Source organism: Dipteris shenzhenensis, chromosome 15 (genome assembly GCF_047967505.1).
Source record: "Dipteris shenzhenensis isolate YYH24624 ecotype China chromosome 15, Dip_SZ_1.0, whole genome shotgun sequence".
Classification (NCBI taxonomy): Eukaryota; Viridiplantae; Streptophyta; class Polypodiopsida; order Gleicheniales; family Dipteridaceae; genus Dipteris; species Dipteris shenzhenensis.
This window is the reverse complement of record NC_141610.1, coordinates 28,488,838-28,507,064: the sequence shown is the minus strand read 5'-3', so window position 1 is coordinate 28,507,064 and position 18,227 is coordinate 28,488,838.

Sequence of the window (18,227 nt, the reverse complement as noted above, 5' to 3'; positions counted from 1 at the left end):
GAGATATGTGCATGCATGAGGAAAATCTTTATATCAAGGTCCACACCATAGGCACAACATCTGTTTTGTCGTTTCTGCATGTTTTGTTTTGTTTGTCTTTTTAGATGAAAATGGATAGTTTTTGAAATGATACTTAATATGTATAAGGATAGTGGCAAATAACATATGTTACATTCAAGTTTCAAGTGAACAGAGAATACAAGTCAAGACACCTAAAAAGGAAATTCAATGCACGAACACATTCTTTAAATTTATTTAAAGCTTTCAAAGTTGATTCTGAAGCTTCAACTTCTGTCCATTTAATATTTATGGAATCATAAAGCATATGGATTCTAGAATCTAGATGAATAACACATTACACATGCGGTATGTTACAAAACAGAATGGCAACAGCTCATGAGTCTTGGCTCAAAAGTCTCCAACATGGGAAGGTAGAAGGCATGAGTCACAGTGAGTCACATGCATTACAAGCGGAAGAAAATATGGAGCAAAAATGTTTAAGAAAATACTCCATGATTTGTGTGAAGTGGAATTTTTTTTGGTTTCATGTGGAGTCTTATATTTTTTTCCGAAACGTTTTGGGACAAAATGCTTTGATGGAACAGAACACGTTTTCATGTGACTATGGATTGCACCTATTGTTTGGCGCTGTTTTGACATCAGTGCGGATGTTATAGTAGCTTAGTATGTAGTCTTTGCTCTGTGGAACTTGCCATGAGGTCAAAACTATAGTCTTTTCAAAAAAACTTTGGCATGCTTGTACATGTATGTGTATATGTATGTGCGTGCTCACACATGTGCCTGTGTATGCGTATATATGTGTACATATGTGTACATGCCTCTGTGCACTTGTGTAATGCATGTGTATAGATATATAGATAGACATATCTTTAGATACACATATCTATTGATACACATCGATATGTATATATTGATCTATAGAAAGGTATGTCTTTTGCAAACCTGGTTTTCATTCTTGCATTAGAATTATCACATTCGGTACCCATCTATATCTAGTTTCATGTTCTTGAGATGCAAATATTAAAATACATTTCAATATTTGAGACAGGACAAAAAATAACATGTGGGCGTGAAGCCAATTATGCTTGCCTTTGCTTTGGGAGGACATTGTTTCAAGAAATTTAAATTTTGATGAAAGATCAATCAAACATTTTTTTTAAGGCAAGGAAATGTACGGTGACCCTTGAAGTGGGTAAGGAGATGTATATAGATGTGAAGATGCACTTGTAGCTTGGGTGAATATGTGGGCCCCACCTTTGAGTAGTCTTGTTCTTCAATGCTAGGCTTTCTCATAACTCAGCACGGTGAAAGAAACTCAATATGAAGACCATTGTATGTATGGATGCTCGTGTGTAGTGTGTATGGAGAGATGTACATGCATGAAGAAATCTTTATAAAGGTCTACACCCATTCTATTTTGACATTCGTGGGGATGTCATAGCAGCATAGTATGTAGTCTCTATGTGATGGAATCTTGTTGTGTGTGTGTGCGCACGTGCACATGTATGCACGTATTTATACAAATACGTGCATGTGCACATGCACGTGTGTAGATATATAGACATACGTATCCATAGATGCACAGATGCATCTACCTATCTGTTGATATACAAATATGTGCATGTGCACATGCACGTGTGTAGATATATAGACATATGTATCCATAGATGCACAGATGCATCTACCTATCTGTTGATATACATACATGCGTACATACACGCACGCACACATACATGCATGTGTTTATACATCTATACATCATACTTGCATGCACATACAACATTCTCATTTTTATATAAAAATAATAATTGAAGAAATAAATAATAGGTCATTTATATTTTTAAGTAGTTGCAAAATACATCTACATTATGATTAATGAAATAAATGGATACATCTTTACTTTGGCATGTAAAAGCATAAGTTTGATCACTTAAAAAAGCCATTTTCCTTGTGGAAAATTTTGTTTCCTTCGAATGTGCTATTTTGATGCATTTGTTTTAAGAAGACTGTCCTTGATAGTCACAATGAAAAATTGATTTGTTGATTGTTTGAGAAGATTCTGCTCTTGCAATTGTTGAATAGCTTTCATATGCTCGATGAGTATCTTCTCGACATGTATTGAGTGCCAAAATCATTGAGGGTTTTTTATGATAAAAAAGAATGTACTATATCATGATTAAGAAATGAATGTACTATTGTCGAAACAAGTTTGGATCATTGATATGCATTTGGAGCATTCTACATCGATGCAAGAATTCTCCAAAGATTAAGTTGTGAGAATCATGATTAATTTAGGGGTTTGATTGTGCATGAATACTTATGACAATCTATCATTTGTTGCATTGAGTACTCCATGACTTGACGTACCTGATTGAATATTCCATTGGAGTTAAGTTGACTATGCTTGGTTTTCCTTTAATTTTTCTTTAGAATGAATCTAATAGGTTTGATGATAAAATTGATTGTCTTTACCTATTGGGTAATTTAAAAATGTAATCCCATATGTCAGAATGAATGATTTGAAAAAATGATTGCATTATTGGTAGTGTGTTGTGAGAAATGATTGCACTATCGTTGGATATTTCTATTGCTTTTGGTAGCTTGTCAAGTTTGCAACAATATTGATAAAAGGTTGAATTGTCAAAATTAGTTTCAATTAAAATGATTAGCATGCATGCTTTCGTTCTCTCGCTCGTGTATAATGTGAGGCCCAATTGCATAGAAATGGTTTGGAAACCTTTGCACTAGGATTTACGGGCAATGGGGGTAGTGGTTGTATGTTGCCAAACTTCGAATCTAGATAGGAATCCAACCTCCCATTCTGATTGATAGGACAAGGAGGCCCTATTGCAAAGCAATGCTATGGAAACCTTTGTGCAATACCATTGGAAATTACATTTCAATGCGGAGGATGCTCAAGCATTGATAAATAGCCTCAGTGATTTGGACAACATCAGAGAGAGGGGGTGGTTGTATGCATGTAGGAAAGAGATTATGTTGGAGAGTAGTTCATTGGTAGTAAGAAGAAAGGAGGGAGAAGGGGGTGGGAGGGTTTCTGTGGCAACAAGCGGAGGTGTTGAGAGTAAATTGCGAGTCGTGAAGGGGGTTGGAGTGGAGATACAATATAGGAAGGGGAAGTGTGCATTGGTTTTGAAGGGTGATAGATGCATAGAGAGAGATGGGAAATTTTGAAAGGAGAAGAAAGGGAGGGTGGCATGGAAACTTGCTAGATTTAGCCTATATACACCTAACCTCCTTGACATTTTGATCCTAACATGACACCAAGCTTATCACCCATTGAGCTTCAAATCTCTTTGTCACTTGCTAAACCTAGGGTTACTAAAGACCTCCTTGTCACCCCCTTTCACCTAGGGTGGCAACAAGGTTTCTTTTCACCCTCTCGTCACTTAGGGTGACAACAAGCCTCTTGGTCATGCCTTTTCACATAGGGTGACCACAATGCCTCATCATCCCTTGCCTGAAAGGGTGATAACAATCCTATTTGTCACCCTATCACCCACTTGACCAAAAGCCTTTAGAATTTGTCATCAACCGTGTTCTTGCCACCCTTGTCACCTATGTGATCAAAAGTGGCTTTGTTATCCTCGTATCACTTGTGTGACCAATGGTGTCTTTGTCACTTCCATGTTACTTGTGTGACCAAAATACCTCTTGTCACCCCACTTGTGTAACCAAAAGTCTTCTTGTCACTTGTTGCATGGGTGACCAAAAAGTGTTTACCAAGCCCTGATCAAATGTGTGGCCAAAAGTCCTCTTGCCACCCCCTTATCGATTGGGTGACAAAGAGGCCTCTTATTACTCCCTTGTCACTTTTATGACTACGTCATCTTTTCACCACCTTGTCACTTGGGTGGCCATGAGGTCCTTGTCACTCTTCTATCGGTTGGGTGACCAAAAGCATGTTTGCCACTCTTGATAAAATTACAACCAAAATTTTTGTTCACCCCTTGTTGCTTGTGACCACAAAGGGTCCTTGTGACCCCTTTGTCAAATCTAGGATGACCAAAAGTTCCTGTGACCCCCTCATCATTTATGTGACAAAAGATCATGTTGTCACTTCCTTATCACTTGGATGATGACAAGGGTCCTTGTCACCCCTTTGTCACCACAGATAAGAAGTTGCTTTGTCACCCTCATGTCACCAAAAGACCTCCTATAACACCCTCATCACCTAGGTAACCATGAGGGTCCTTGTCACTTCTTTATCACTTGCGAGTGATAATGATAGTCTCCCTTTGAAGAAGCCAATAGATTTGGTCCACTTGATCGAAGTGCCTGAGGCATCGCAATAAATAGCCAAGGCAGCCTTGAATGTCTTAAGGCTCATGGTTGGGCCCTCCACATATAAGGTCATATTGTCTATGAACTTTGAATCCGGTCACTCCTCCTCCTATATGATCGAAAGCCTCATACCTGCCAATTCTGTTGCTTAAGAGCACTAGACATAACCTAGCACCTTAGCGATGAAAAGAAAGAGGAGGAGGGAAAGGGGATAGCTTGTCAAACCAAACAGAATAGAGAAAATGCCTCCCTTGTGTGGCCTCTCCAATAAGTACCTCAATGGAGGTTCCTACACAAAGAGTTGAGACCCCCTGATCCACCTATCATAGAGGCACAATCTATGCATAGTACCCTCTAGGAAGGACCACTCCACCCTGTCATGAGCCTTCTCAAAATTTAGGACAAGGATGGAAAGAGGATGTGACTCCTCCCTAGCCCGATCCATTGCATCCAAAAAACTAAAGATGTTGTCTAGATATTGCATTCCTGAACAAAACTGGTCTGCATGAATGATGCCCGAGAGGTGGGGTCTCAACCGATGTCTCAACACCTTGGCTAAGATTTTATATGTGGCAGTATTTGTCGCTGAAGTGCCGGTAGCTCCAGGCTCCAGTCTCATAGTGCAAGGAAGGTCGAGTGAGGTGGGCCATGATCATCTGAGCATCAGGAACACTCTTGCCTCCTATTGTGGTACAGCTGATGTGGTTATATTCTGGACCCCCAACATCAAGGGATCTATTGAAAAAATCAAGACTTAATTTTGCATGGTGAGACTTGAGACTACATGGGTTTTGGGTTTTGCATGGTTCTTGTTAAACTTTATATGCTAATTGTTAAAATTTATACGCAATTTGTTTCGAAGTAAGACTTGTCGACCTTCTTCTAAAATTAAAACAAGTTTCACCCCCTTTGAATTAATTTCATTATACTTCCTTTATCCAATTGGTTCTTGTTAATATTCCTTTCGTAAGCATTCATGTGCCATTTGTTTTGTAGTATGTTTTTTCCAATGTTAATTTGGGAAAAGCAATAGGTGTGAATTTAAATGTCAAATCTCTTTTGGAAGTAAGTTTTGGTATTCCTATTGGTATTAATGTCACAAATCTATTAAAATTATTTCTATTGGCAATGTTTTGGAAGTAATTGGTGGTATTTCTATTGGTATGAATGTCACACAAGTAGGAGTGAAATTCATGGTCTTGTAGAACTTGTCTGGTTTGTCCTTTTAGTTGTGCAAACTTTAACCTGTTGTGCTTTGGTATGGTACATTGTGGATTGCCAACCTACTCCAAGCTTACATCATGAGTTTGGAGTTGAAGCCTAAAAGTGTACTCATTCCTAGTGAGTAAAACGTTCTTTTCTACTCTCAAAATATTTTCTACTTGGATAGTTGCAACTGTCACATGATCTACTTGGCTAACACTCATTCACCATATAACCCTAGGCTTTGCATTTTTGGCACCAGTTCTCTCCCTTCTCTAGGTTTTTACAAATGCCCATCTCCTTTAGAAGCTTCTTGAGCTCCTCTTTTTTAATTTTGGTATTCTATTTGGGCACCACTTCTTCTTCCTTTTCTTTTCTCTTCAAGTGATTTCTTTTTTCTTCGGGCTAGATCCTCAACTATCTATTGAAGGATTAAATTAATGGGATGATTTCCAATTCTCATAACATTACTCAAAGTAGAAGAGGTGGAAACTATAGCATATATGTGAACAAGAAAAGCCTATAGTATTCCTTTCACTTGCCTTATCTTTGAAGTGGAAAATACATGTTCTTTGTGAGCCAATTTGTTAAGTTCCCTATGGCCTTTTATCATATCTTTGACCATCTCTATCTTTTTGGTTAGTCCACTTAGTGCAAATTGACCTCTTTGGTTAGAAACAGAGATGCATATAGTAAGGTGATTATCTGGTGTGAGTCACATGGCAAGTAGTGTGCAACTATGGTGGAGTGTGCTTGCAAAAAGCATGGATATTCCAAAGAAATAGGAAGTATTCAAAGACAAAATTAAGAAGCGCTTCCTACCTACACAATTTGAAGAGAATACTTGCCAGGAAATGGCAAAGAATGATGCAGATGGACGATGAAAATGTGAATGTATACACTAAGAAATATCTTTTTGCACTGCTTCAATTGCAAACCGTTGAAAAAGTGCCATGGAAGGAGCAATGATGTACCTTCATTGAAGGTTTATGCCCTATTATTCATGCTGATGTGTGCATGCTTCAATCATCTACAACTTCTGATGCTATGGATTTAGCATTAGAGTCAGAAAGGAAACAAGGAAGAAGCTTTGTTACTCACACCCCCTGAGCAAGGAAACATACTCCATTCTTCAAGAAGGAGGGCATAAGTGATAAAGTTGGTAGTTATGATGGTAAGTCTAATTGGAAACATGCTAAGTTACTTGTAAATTGAAGAGATAATGTACTTGTCACATGTTACAATTTCAAAGAGAAGGGGCACTACTGTTATGAATGCTCAAAAAATGCACTTGCTTCACACAAGACAGGTAATAAAGAAAAGGATCATTCCATCAATAGCAACAGAGGAAACCAATGGTCATACCAATGGCAATGGACAATGCAACAACCCCACATACATTAACTATATTGATGACATCACTAAAGAATTTCAGGATAAATCGTTCAAGTAAGAGGGTGGAGATGAGGGCAATGAGACCAAAGACACTGACAACAACTCTTCAGGTAAAGGTGCATCTCTTTTCCGTACCTCTTTGTTACACATGACTGCGCTATTACACAAAAAAGAACATAATGTCTTGTTTGATGATGGAAGCACCCATGACTTCATTTTGCATCGTTTTGTTGAAAAAAAACTAGGGTTTTCATCCATCAAAACAAAATATAAAGTCAAATCAGCTTTTCAAGGATTGTATTATAATTGTTTGCAAACTGTTAGGGATCTTGAGGTGACTTTAGGGCCATTAGTCAAGAGGTGAGATTTCCTAGTTGCTCCTTTATGCAAGCAAGATCTCATTCTAAGTATGCCCTAGCGTGTCAATCACAATGCCAACCTAACTATCTTGGGCGCACCATTACTGTGACTCAAGACACTGAGACCATGATACTGAGACCATGACTTTGGAATGTGAGAAGAACCTTCCCTTGTGGCCTTTTTCGACTGAGACCATGACTTTGGAATGCTTCCCTCGTGGCCTTTTTCGTCAATACCTAAGCTAAAAGAGCTTTGTGTAAATGTGAGAAGATATATCTTGTTATGGTTAACAAGATCGAGGCTAGTCCCAAGAATGAGAAACATAAGCAAGAGCCTTTAGATCCATTTCTACTACCTACATTGACTCCTTTATGGAAGACTTACCCCCTGGCCTTCCTCAATCTAGACCTGAGGATAACAAGATTTAACTTATCCTAGGTAGTGCACCATTGTGCAAAGCGTTATAAAGACACGATTGTACTGAGCAACAAGAAATTCAATCCCAAATAGAAGTTCTTTTGACCTGAGGCTTGATTTGACCTAGAAGTTCACCATTTAGGGCACCGTTCTTTTTGTCAAGAAGAAAAATGGGACTTTCCATTATTGTGCCTTGAATAAAATCATAGTGAAGAATCAATACCCCAATCTTGAGAGTTAGTCGACAAGCTGAAAGGAGCCAGAATATTTAGCAAGGTTGATCTAAGTCAGCAGATCGTTATGTGAGAGTGTCCGAGCTTGATATTTTCAAGACTGCTTTTAGGACTAAACTAGCCACTAGAAATTCCTCGTTATGCCTTTTGGACTGACCAATGCACCTGCTACATTTAGTTGGATGATGAACCATATCTTTCTACCCTATCAAGACATCGTGGTAGTTTTTCTTTGATGACATCATGGTTTATAGCAAGAGTTGAGAGGAACATGAGAAAGACATGGATCTTGTTTTCTCTCTCTTACACGAGAACCAACTGTATGCCAATCTAGAGAAAAGTCGATTTTCTAGTCCAAAATTGAATACTTTGGACACATTGTTTCAATTGAAGGCATTTGAGTTGTAGGTTCATTAAGAACTTCTTGCACAAGGCACATCCATTGACCACACTCCTATGTAAGACTCATGTTTTCTCTTGGGACGAGCGGCGCACTTTAGCTTTTGTGTGAGACTTAAAGAGGTAGTGATCCAAACACCATGTGTGACAATGCCAAACTTCATGAGACCTTTCTTTGTCATGGTCACTAATGCTAGTGGACAGGGTTTTGGGGTTGTGCTCATGCAAGACAACCCTCCAATTGCATTCGAGTCATGTAAGTTAAAACCAACAAAGCTAAACTACTCCACAGATGACCAAGAGTTAGCCGATGTGGTTCATGCCCTTAAAATATGGAACCACTATCTTATGGGTTCCAAGTTACTCATTAAGACCGATCACCAAAGTCATAGACGTCTCCTTACTTAGCCGGCGATCTCGCATTGACACATTAAATGGGATGCCTTTATTGAAAGCTTCAAATGGCCTTCTGAACGTAATCATGTCAGACAGGGATAGTAAATTCTGTAGTAACTTTGAGACCGCACTCTATGACAATCTTGGTACATAGTTAGACTTCTCCACTGCTTTTCATCCCGAGTCCAATGGTCAAATTGAGATCACACAAAATAATATTTGTGACATGTTACATTGTCACATATTCGGTCAACCAAGCACATGGGATAAATATTTACACATTTTATTATTTGCCTATAATAACACTAAGCTGACTCACATGACAAATAGTTCTATGTCCAAAAGCGTTATATATATTTTAGATATTTGTCCCTGATTATTCTCAACAAAGTTTTTTGTTTCTATTTTGATAACCACGAAATTTCTTGGATATATCCAAAAGGATTGGTGTAGGAGAGACTTGATGATTTATGAATGCTAGTGCATTTGGTACATTTATTTAACTATTTCCCACTTTCTAGCCTCATCAAAGAAGCTATATTTACAACAGGAAATGCTCACAAATCCTACAAATAAAAAAAAAACAACTTGGATCTCACTCAACTAAATAATGAAGGATTAAATTAATGCAATAATTCGAATTCTCATAACATCCCTCTTGCTTCAAATTGCAATTGCCCTCAATTGCACGACAAAAGGTAGTCAACAGACTAGGGTACTGGTGAAAATTTACTCAAGCATTCATTTAGAATCCTCAATGGGGTGATTCTTGAATGTAACAAGATAAATGGAATAGGAATTTCCACATCTCATCTAAGTGATTTGTTTATCGATGATATGGTTTGGCTCTAAGAACTTGGCCTCTCCTTGGAGCAAAGGTGCATCCTCTACCATAGGTGGAGTTAGTGGGTCTCCATGGAAAGGTCTCATTAGGTGCAAACTAAAAGAATTGTGAATGTGCTTGTGTGGGGGTAATTCTAGCCGATGGGCATTGCCATTAATATGCTCCAAGATCTTAAATGACCATACAATTTATTGGAAATCTTAACTAAAGGATGGGTCCCAACACTCTTGAGTCGGTGCTTCTCAATACATTGCATGACGAGGTCACCTTTAGCGAATAAAACTCTATTTTTACCCTTGTTCACTCGTGAAGTGTAGACAGCTTGAGTGAGCTTGATGTTTTTACAGACAATAGTCAAAATGCTAGAGAAATCCTTAGTGAATTGGTCAGCAACCTCTACTCAATGCTTAAGACAGGTCAATGAAGTAGGAATGGTCTTGCCATAGACAATTTGACATGGAGATTTGCCTATAGCAGACCATACATTATTAAGTATGAAATGAGAGAGCTAACATTCATTATAGTAGAATATATCTATAGGTAATCAAACAAACCTATTCCCTACTCATAAAATATCATAATCTCAATAAATTAGGACTAAATTCAAACAATAGTTTACATATCAATGATGAAAGCAAAGCAGTGAAAATATGTAGAGTAATAAAAGCATCCCACACCAACAAATTCCAAATACAATGGCTGATATGGATTGTGAAAAGGTCACTATAAAAGAAATTCACCATGTCAAGATGTGATCTAGAAAAAGAAAATTCACTATTAAAGAAATTCACCTTGTCAAGATGTGATCTAGAAAAATTCACTATCAAAGACATTCATCATGTCAAGATGTGATCTACTAGGTAGGAAATCAGGTGTGTAATAGGCTAACTACAAACTAGGTAGCCTAAAATGACACCTAGTGGGGATTCCATATGAATTATACCATCATATAAAGTAAATTAAGTTACTTAATTTGAGGTTAATGGTGGATACACACACACACACTCTTACTATCCTCTTTTGTCCTCTTGAACATACTTATTACTTTTCTTCTCTTTATAATCCCTTGAAAAACCTTTTTTACTGCCTTTCCCCCTTTCTCCCTCTCTCTAGATTTTCCCTCACTCTCTCTCTACTCTTTTCTCCCCTCTCTTTCTCCTAAACTCCCCTAAAACCTTTCAGCTTACCCCACTCTAGCACCTTTTTTAAATTTCATAGTTTTCTCCTAATTTTTTCTATTCTCCCCTAATTTTCCCTAGTGCTTCCTATATTTTTTTCTAATTTCTCTAATTATTTCCTAATTCTCCCTATTATTTCCATTATCTCTCTCTCTCTCTCTCTCTCTCTCTCTCTCTTCCTCTCTTTTAAACCCCCTTGCTCTCTCTCTTCTTCCCCCTCTCTCTTTGTTTCTCAATCCAACCTTTTTCTAAAATTTCCCTAACTACCCTTATTGGTTCTTACTCTCTTCTTATTTTAATGTTATTTATTAATTTCTTCTTAATCTCTTTATTTTCTTAAAGCTTCCTTATTATTTTTCTTTCTTCTTTTTCTTTATTTTCAAACTTCCCTTTTTTTCTTATACTTTTCTTACTTTTCTACTTTTCCCCTCCTCTTCACTTATTACTCCATTTATTCTTTATTTCTTTAAAATTTCCTTATTTAGTTATTTTTATTTCCTTTCTTAATTTTCTCAGTTTCCCTTATCTTCTTAAGAAGAAAATTTGCCTTATTTTCTCCTAATTTGTAAAAACAATTTATTAATCTTTCTTACTTTCTTACTTTTAAAACTTTTTTCCTTAATTACTCCATACATTCACTATGGCTCTCCTTAAAACATAACTCTACCAATTCCATGTGACCTAAACCCCCCCTTGATCCCCGACCCGCCTGTCTAAATCCCCTTGGGATTGTCGCTCCTTCTACTTACCTTGGTTTTACGTAAGGGTTCACGACCCTTGATCTCACCTTATAAAGTGCTCACCCGTACTGTGCCTGCTCCCATTTCTTCTTCGCCTGCCCTCACTGTTTTGATTCCCACCACCTTGTGCCACATATATTGTTCCCTCTGCTGTAGTACTGCCACATATGGCTTACTACTCTACTCCCTTGTCCTTGTACCCATCCCATCCACCTAGTCTATCCTGTTTTATCTCTAATTCCGACACTTCCTCATGCCTCATATCCCACGAACCCGCATGGTCACTTCGCATTCCATCCTTAATTGTCCTGCACAATTAGCTCGAATTTCCTTTCAGTCGACTCTCTTCCAAAGGTCATCCCTTCCTCTCTACTTTTGGGCCGTGTTGCATCTTCACTATCTCCAACGACTCGACCTTTATGGACTCTTAAGTTTTTTAGTTTTTGTTTTGCTTCATTTTTTACCCCCCTCATGCCCCCTTCACTTATTTCCTTCATTTTATTCTTTACACATTAACCCCCCCTTTGTATTTTCCATATTAATCCTTTTTCCCTCCCTCTTTGTACCTTCCATATATACCTTATTGTTTACTTTGGATTTTTTATCATTTATCATTTTTACTTTTATTCATCTTTTTCGTTAAAGTGCTCTAACCTTAATTTAAGCTCTCACTAGGCTATTTATATTATTTTTTCCCTTTTGTTTTATCCTTTTTTCTAGTACTATATTTCAAGCTCTCACTTAGGTTATTTTCCACACTCTCCCTTTTCTTTTTTCATTCCTAGTACTTTAATTTTAGCTCTCACTTAGGATAATTCTCACACTCTTCCCTTTCCTTTTTCCATTACTAGTGCCTCTGTTTCAATGCTCACTAGGTGGTTATTAAAGCATCCTATGATTAAACATTACCTCTTCCATGCTAGAATCTTAATTTAAGTGTCTTTCACGCTCTATAGATAATTTATTTTATTTTGATATCGTATTGAAAAAAATATCTTTGTTTCATAGGTTGTTAGTAAAACCATTGCTGCTTCATACACTACCCTAGCAATTAATTTTCTAGTTAAAATTTACTTAAATTTATCAATTAGTAATTATTTTTTAAAAGATTTTCTACACTTTGTTTCAAAACGAATTCATTGAATCCTCATTTTCCTCTTTCACATTATCCTCCTTTATACTTTTTCTTTATAAATTACATGGATAATGTTCCAAGTTAATTTGCTTTTATTCATGAACACTCTTCTCATAAGCAGACGTTTACTCCAATTATTTTTTCACTTACTGGTCTACATCAAGCTTGATAAGTTCGTGTTTAAGATTTTATTTTTATTGTGACCCCAATAACAAGGGAGGGGTATTTATGACACCTAAGTTCCCAACTAAGATTAAAGCTGGTTCTCACCAATTTTCTTGTTGGATGGTAGCAGGTAGGCAGACTCCCCTCTTCAATAAAAGTGATGCTTGCTAGGGCTTATCCAAGCTCAACTTCTATACAGTTCCACAAAGTCATTTCTACAAAATGGCCCACTGCTGCTTTCCTTTATAAACAGGGATTGACCGACTTGTACAAACTTTTCTATTAATGCAATTAGTCCTATTCCATTGTCTAGCTTTGCTCTTTTGTCTTTTCAATATGCAAAGGGGTGTTGTCAAGTCTTACACACACACACACACACACACACACACACACACACACACACACACACACACACACACACACACACACACACACACACACACACACACACACACACACACACACACACACACACACACACACACACACACACACACACACACACACTTGGGGACCTTTGTAATAGTTGAGTGTAACTATAATTGGTGGGCTCCATTGATATTGAGGGGAAATGAATTCCACTTTACCCATAAACTAAACTCTTTGTGATCATGCTTGTACTCAATGAAGTATTATTATTATATGAATTAGAGTTTTGGGAATAATACCAAGTTATGTGACACATTAATAATTTTCACATATCTCTTCTAAGGTCCCTTATTATTTTGGGTGTAGTGGGAGATTATGGACAAGGAATCCTATGCTGTGGACCTCCCTTGTTACTTTAGACGTTGGATTGTAAATGGTGTACTTTAGAGTGAGGATTTGTATTACTCAAAACATTTATGAAGGTAGTAATGACTTAATGGTCCCTTGGTGCGCTACCTAAATGGCAGGATTTACAAGCAGAGTGTTAAGAAGAAAGAAGGAAGATGGGAGATGGAGGATACTCATAGTCCCACCCGTTGAATTATTCACAAGAGAGAAGATTGGTTTTGGTTTGGATAACCTTGTGCACCTCTTGAGGAACAAAGAGTCTATCTGAGAGCTGAATTGTCTAGCAAATGTTGTCTCGTTATTATAAGCTCATAGCTTTATTGAACGCTACTGCGGGTGGGTGGATCATTCTAGGTATGAAACTCGAGCCCTTTCGTGGAGAATGCAATACACAACTTTCTATTCACTTATGCCTTCCCATTGAGCAATAAGTAGTTCCTCATCTGAGTACAAAGACAACCCTCAGGGTAATTTGGAATGTAGAAACGGTCCTCAGTTCTTCTTCATCCATTCAACGTGAGCCGTTAAAAGTTGGACGTAGCATGTTGCAATGATTGTTCAAAGATCTACTTCTTGTCTTGTTTGTTGCAAACTTTCCTCTACTACTTTGGTGAGACAATCCTAATATTTTGGTAGCTTGGAGCAAATGACGGGCTATGAATATATATGAGGGACTTGAATGGTCGCAAAGAACTACCAAAACATAGCTTACACTTTATGATATGCTTCTTTACATTGGTAGTATTGATTTAGGAGAAAAAATCTAATTATGAAGCCAAGAAGTGCTAAGAATCATGGGATCCTCTAATTTGTTGCCTAGAGATTACTAACATTTGATCCTTTCATAAGTGCTTTGTTTTGATTAACTTTGATGATTTTGTATTAAGGAACTATGGACCTCAAGAGCTATGCACTAAGCTTGGATTGTTCATTTCATGGGTTGTATATTAAGCTCTACTCTTTGGGAAGTAGAACATACCTTTGTCAGACCTTGGTTCTACATAGTTCCCTTATGAATTTGACATGCATACCTCAGATTAATGGATAGACATATTTGAGATCCTTAGCTATTAAGCTTTCAAATTATTGGTCTATTGAATTACAGGTCAAGTTCCTTATTTATTAAACTTAGTGATTGGTCTTAGTGGGATCTTGGAAATTACTAGTGCCATGGATATTTATGTTACTCATATAGATTGCACTAGGTTCTATTGGGTTTCCCTTGGCAGATTGTAGATTTGTCACTTATATGAGGTACCAGATTTGTTTTCATGTGAATCATGGGATTGTCTTGGATACGAGAGGAGTGGACATGTTTTACCCTTGGGTCTATATGATGGTTTCTATGCATCAGTTTGGGTTCTTGTTTATAGGCCTCTTATGATTCAATATTATGATTGGTGGAGAATTGATCAAAGGACAATGGGGCCTTTGATTAGTCTACTTATTCCATTGAGAATTACTCTAACATTTTATAAATATTTCATGATTTGTATGAATCCCAGCTATTGATTATTTTTGAACATTAGATTGCCAAGATTTGATTATGCTAATCTAGATAGAGTGACATGGATAACAACTATGTGCCGGCATTGAAGCCTGCCTACCACAGCTTGAATGAATTGTTCTAACTTTCATTTGGTTGTGATGGTGCCAGGTGAGCCAGCATACCTCTCCATTGGATTGGCATTGTAAAAACTTTAGCATGATTTGATGGACATAAGATACAACATTGGCAACTTTTGATAGAACTTTATGGTGGATTAAATCTCCATCTATTGTAATATGGGAATGAATTGTTTGTTGGAGATTACTTTTGACTCTTTTTGTATTTTTGACATTTTATATGAATGTGAGTATTTTTTATGACTCCCACTTTGATATTTTGTCTGAAGGGGTTGAATAATAATGGATTACTCTCACTTGTTGTTTGAAAAGTGCAATGGAATTTGTTTGCATTTGGTTTACTCTAACACTGAAGACTGGTCCAGTAGTGTAGTAGGCTAGATTGTTTGATTGGAAACACACGCACATGCACAGGCACAGGTATACGCACACGCACATGCACACGCACACACATGCACACACACACACACGCACACATGCATGCACATAAGCGTGCACACACACACATAGAGGTATATCCACTGTAAGATCAGAAAAATGTTATGACTAATGGATATACTTGAGTCGACTTGATTCAACTAGTTTAAGCTTCAGGCTTGATTATGACACGGGGACTATGAGACCAGCTCCTTACCTTGGTCGTTAGGCTGTGATGCTTGGACTAGCATCAAGTTATTGGACACATCCATTGTCCATGGTATGGAAGGTCTACGAGAAGATGCATTTCCTCTTTAGATATTTGATATTCAAGGAAAGGATGTTCTTTTGATATTCGGGATTGATATCCTAGACCAACTAGTCGAGCATCTTTCACTGATACATTTTACAAATGTCCTTATCCTACTAGTCTAAGGATGCTTCCATGACTATGGAAACTTGGCCTCCCTCCACCGTTCGGTGGTGGTCAAAGAGGGTCATTAATACTTGTACTTACTTTTCACTCACGTACTGTTCTTGTCTTCAAGTCTCTTAAGGACTTTATGGTACATCTTTATTGCCATGAGCCTTAACTAATTTATTGTCAGGAAGGATGCCATGTTTTGATTACTATCAAAGAAGGGAAAATGCCAAGCTTTTATTGATGCTGATCTAGATAGCCTTAGTTTAACGGTTTACACTCTGGATTTTAGAGCAATTCTTATCTTTGTAAGCTTTATCATAATAATGACCTTTAAAAGCTAATTAGTGGTAGGTATAAGTCCTTTCATAATATTTTTTAATTCAAACCAACATACGCGATTATGCATAAGTCTTTGTCAATGCATTCTCCCCTTTCTCTTCCCCTACTTACACTCATTACTGTATGCCTCTAAATATCTATCAATCTAACGCGTGCTTATTGATGATATCCCCTTTCTCTTCCCCGCTCTAAATTGGTACTTGTATTCACCTATCAAAAAGAGGTGGTATCCTAAATTCAAGCATTCCTAGATTGCCCTAGTTTTCCTTTCTCCTTTTCTATTCCTACCACAATGTCAGTCATAATGGTTTTTTTTCAAATTTGAATTCTTGCCAGATCTCTTGGTCACATGCTAGTGTGTAAATTGAATGTGATAGCAAGTAGTTGGGGTCTATGACACCTGCAGTCCTAGCTGGCTTAGAAGTTGTGTTTGTTCTAACATCAGCTTCTATTGGATGGATGTAAGTAATCTACCTTGACACTGGAATGCACATAGATGTCATCACCAACTTGTCATCAATGATATCAAGATCTTAAATTCCCTTCTTTCTCATCATGCTAATGTGAGGATTGTAATCATTATGTTTTTTAGCTTATTGTATATATATATATATATATATATATATACGCATATGGTAAGGCATTTGTGAATTTAATTGTAAATTACATGCAATTTTGGACCTTGGGTCTAAATAAGAGTTATTAGATAGAGAACATATTAATCAATCGATGACTCCCTTTATTAGAACTTCTAATTTGTTAAGAACATTCTCAATTTGTAGATTAAAACTACCAAAATCTAGAGGACTGCACAAGATGCTTCATGTTAGATTGTGCAATCGAATACTTAATAGGGCCATGTGAGCCTAAAAGCTAAGGAATATTTCTTTGGTCTACCAATTCCAAGTCCTATTGGGCTACTAAAATGGGGCTCAATCAATTTTGGTACAACCCTTTATTTAAATCTCACTACCTATAGATTGTATTCTAGTGAGATTCTAGTAGAGAGAATCCCCAATTCATCTCAAATTCATTTGGGATATGATGAGTTATATTTGAATTGATTCTCCAAGCCAATAAATGCTTTTATCTACACTTATTCAATTGTTTCTCACTTTGTCTCTCTAGAGTTGCAATAGTACTTAGATTCTAGTAAGCTCACTTCTCAAAATTAGTCCTCAGTCTTCTATTAAGCATATTTCTCGGTGATTGAATTGGAATGTCGCACATGGCTGGATCCAAAGACAAAAGCCACATTCATAGCCATATCATTGCCATAAGATCAAGTGGGGCATTATTAAACAATAGACCTCAACCTTGGATAAAAGGAGATACAAATTCAAGTGACATTAACCTAAGAACAAAACTCAATGATGTGTCTTACGCATATGAATTGAGCATTCAAACTATGTACAAAAGCTTTTTTGAAGTCTTCATAGATGACAAAGAGGTAGAATGCTAAATCACAACAAAATTACAACTCCAACTCCAAAGTCTACCAAACTCGTTCTCCATCATCAACCTTCTATCTGTAGTGACATAAGTAGGATCATAAGAATCCTACAATGGCATGACCACTAAACAATCATATCAAAGCACATTGTCATATTACCTCATGGCTGATGTCATACTTGAAAAGAAACAAAAGGAGATGACACAATTGTGCATCCAAAGAATAACCATTATTATTTGAATTAGAGAGATAACCTTCAAATTCACCAAATATATCTCCACAAACACAAAATTCAACATATTTTGACAGTAGCATTATTATTTGAATTAGAGAGCTAACCTTCAAATTCACCAAATATATCTCCACAACCACAAAGGTCAACATATTTTGACAATAGCAACAA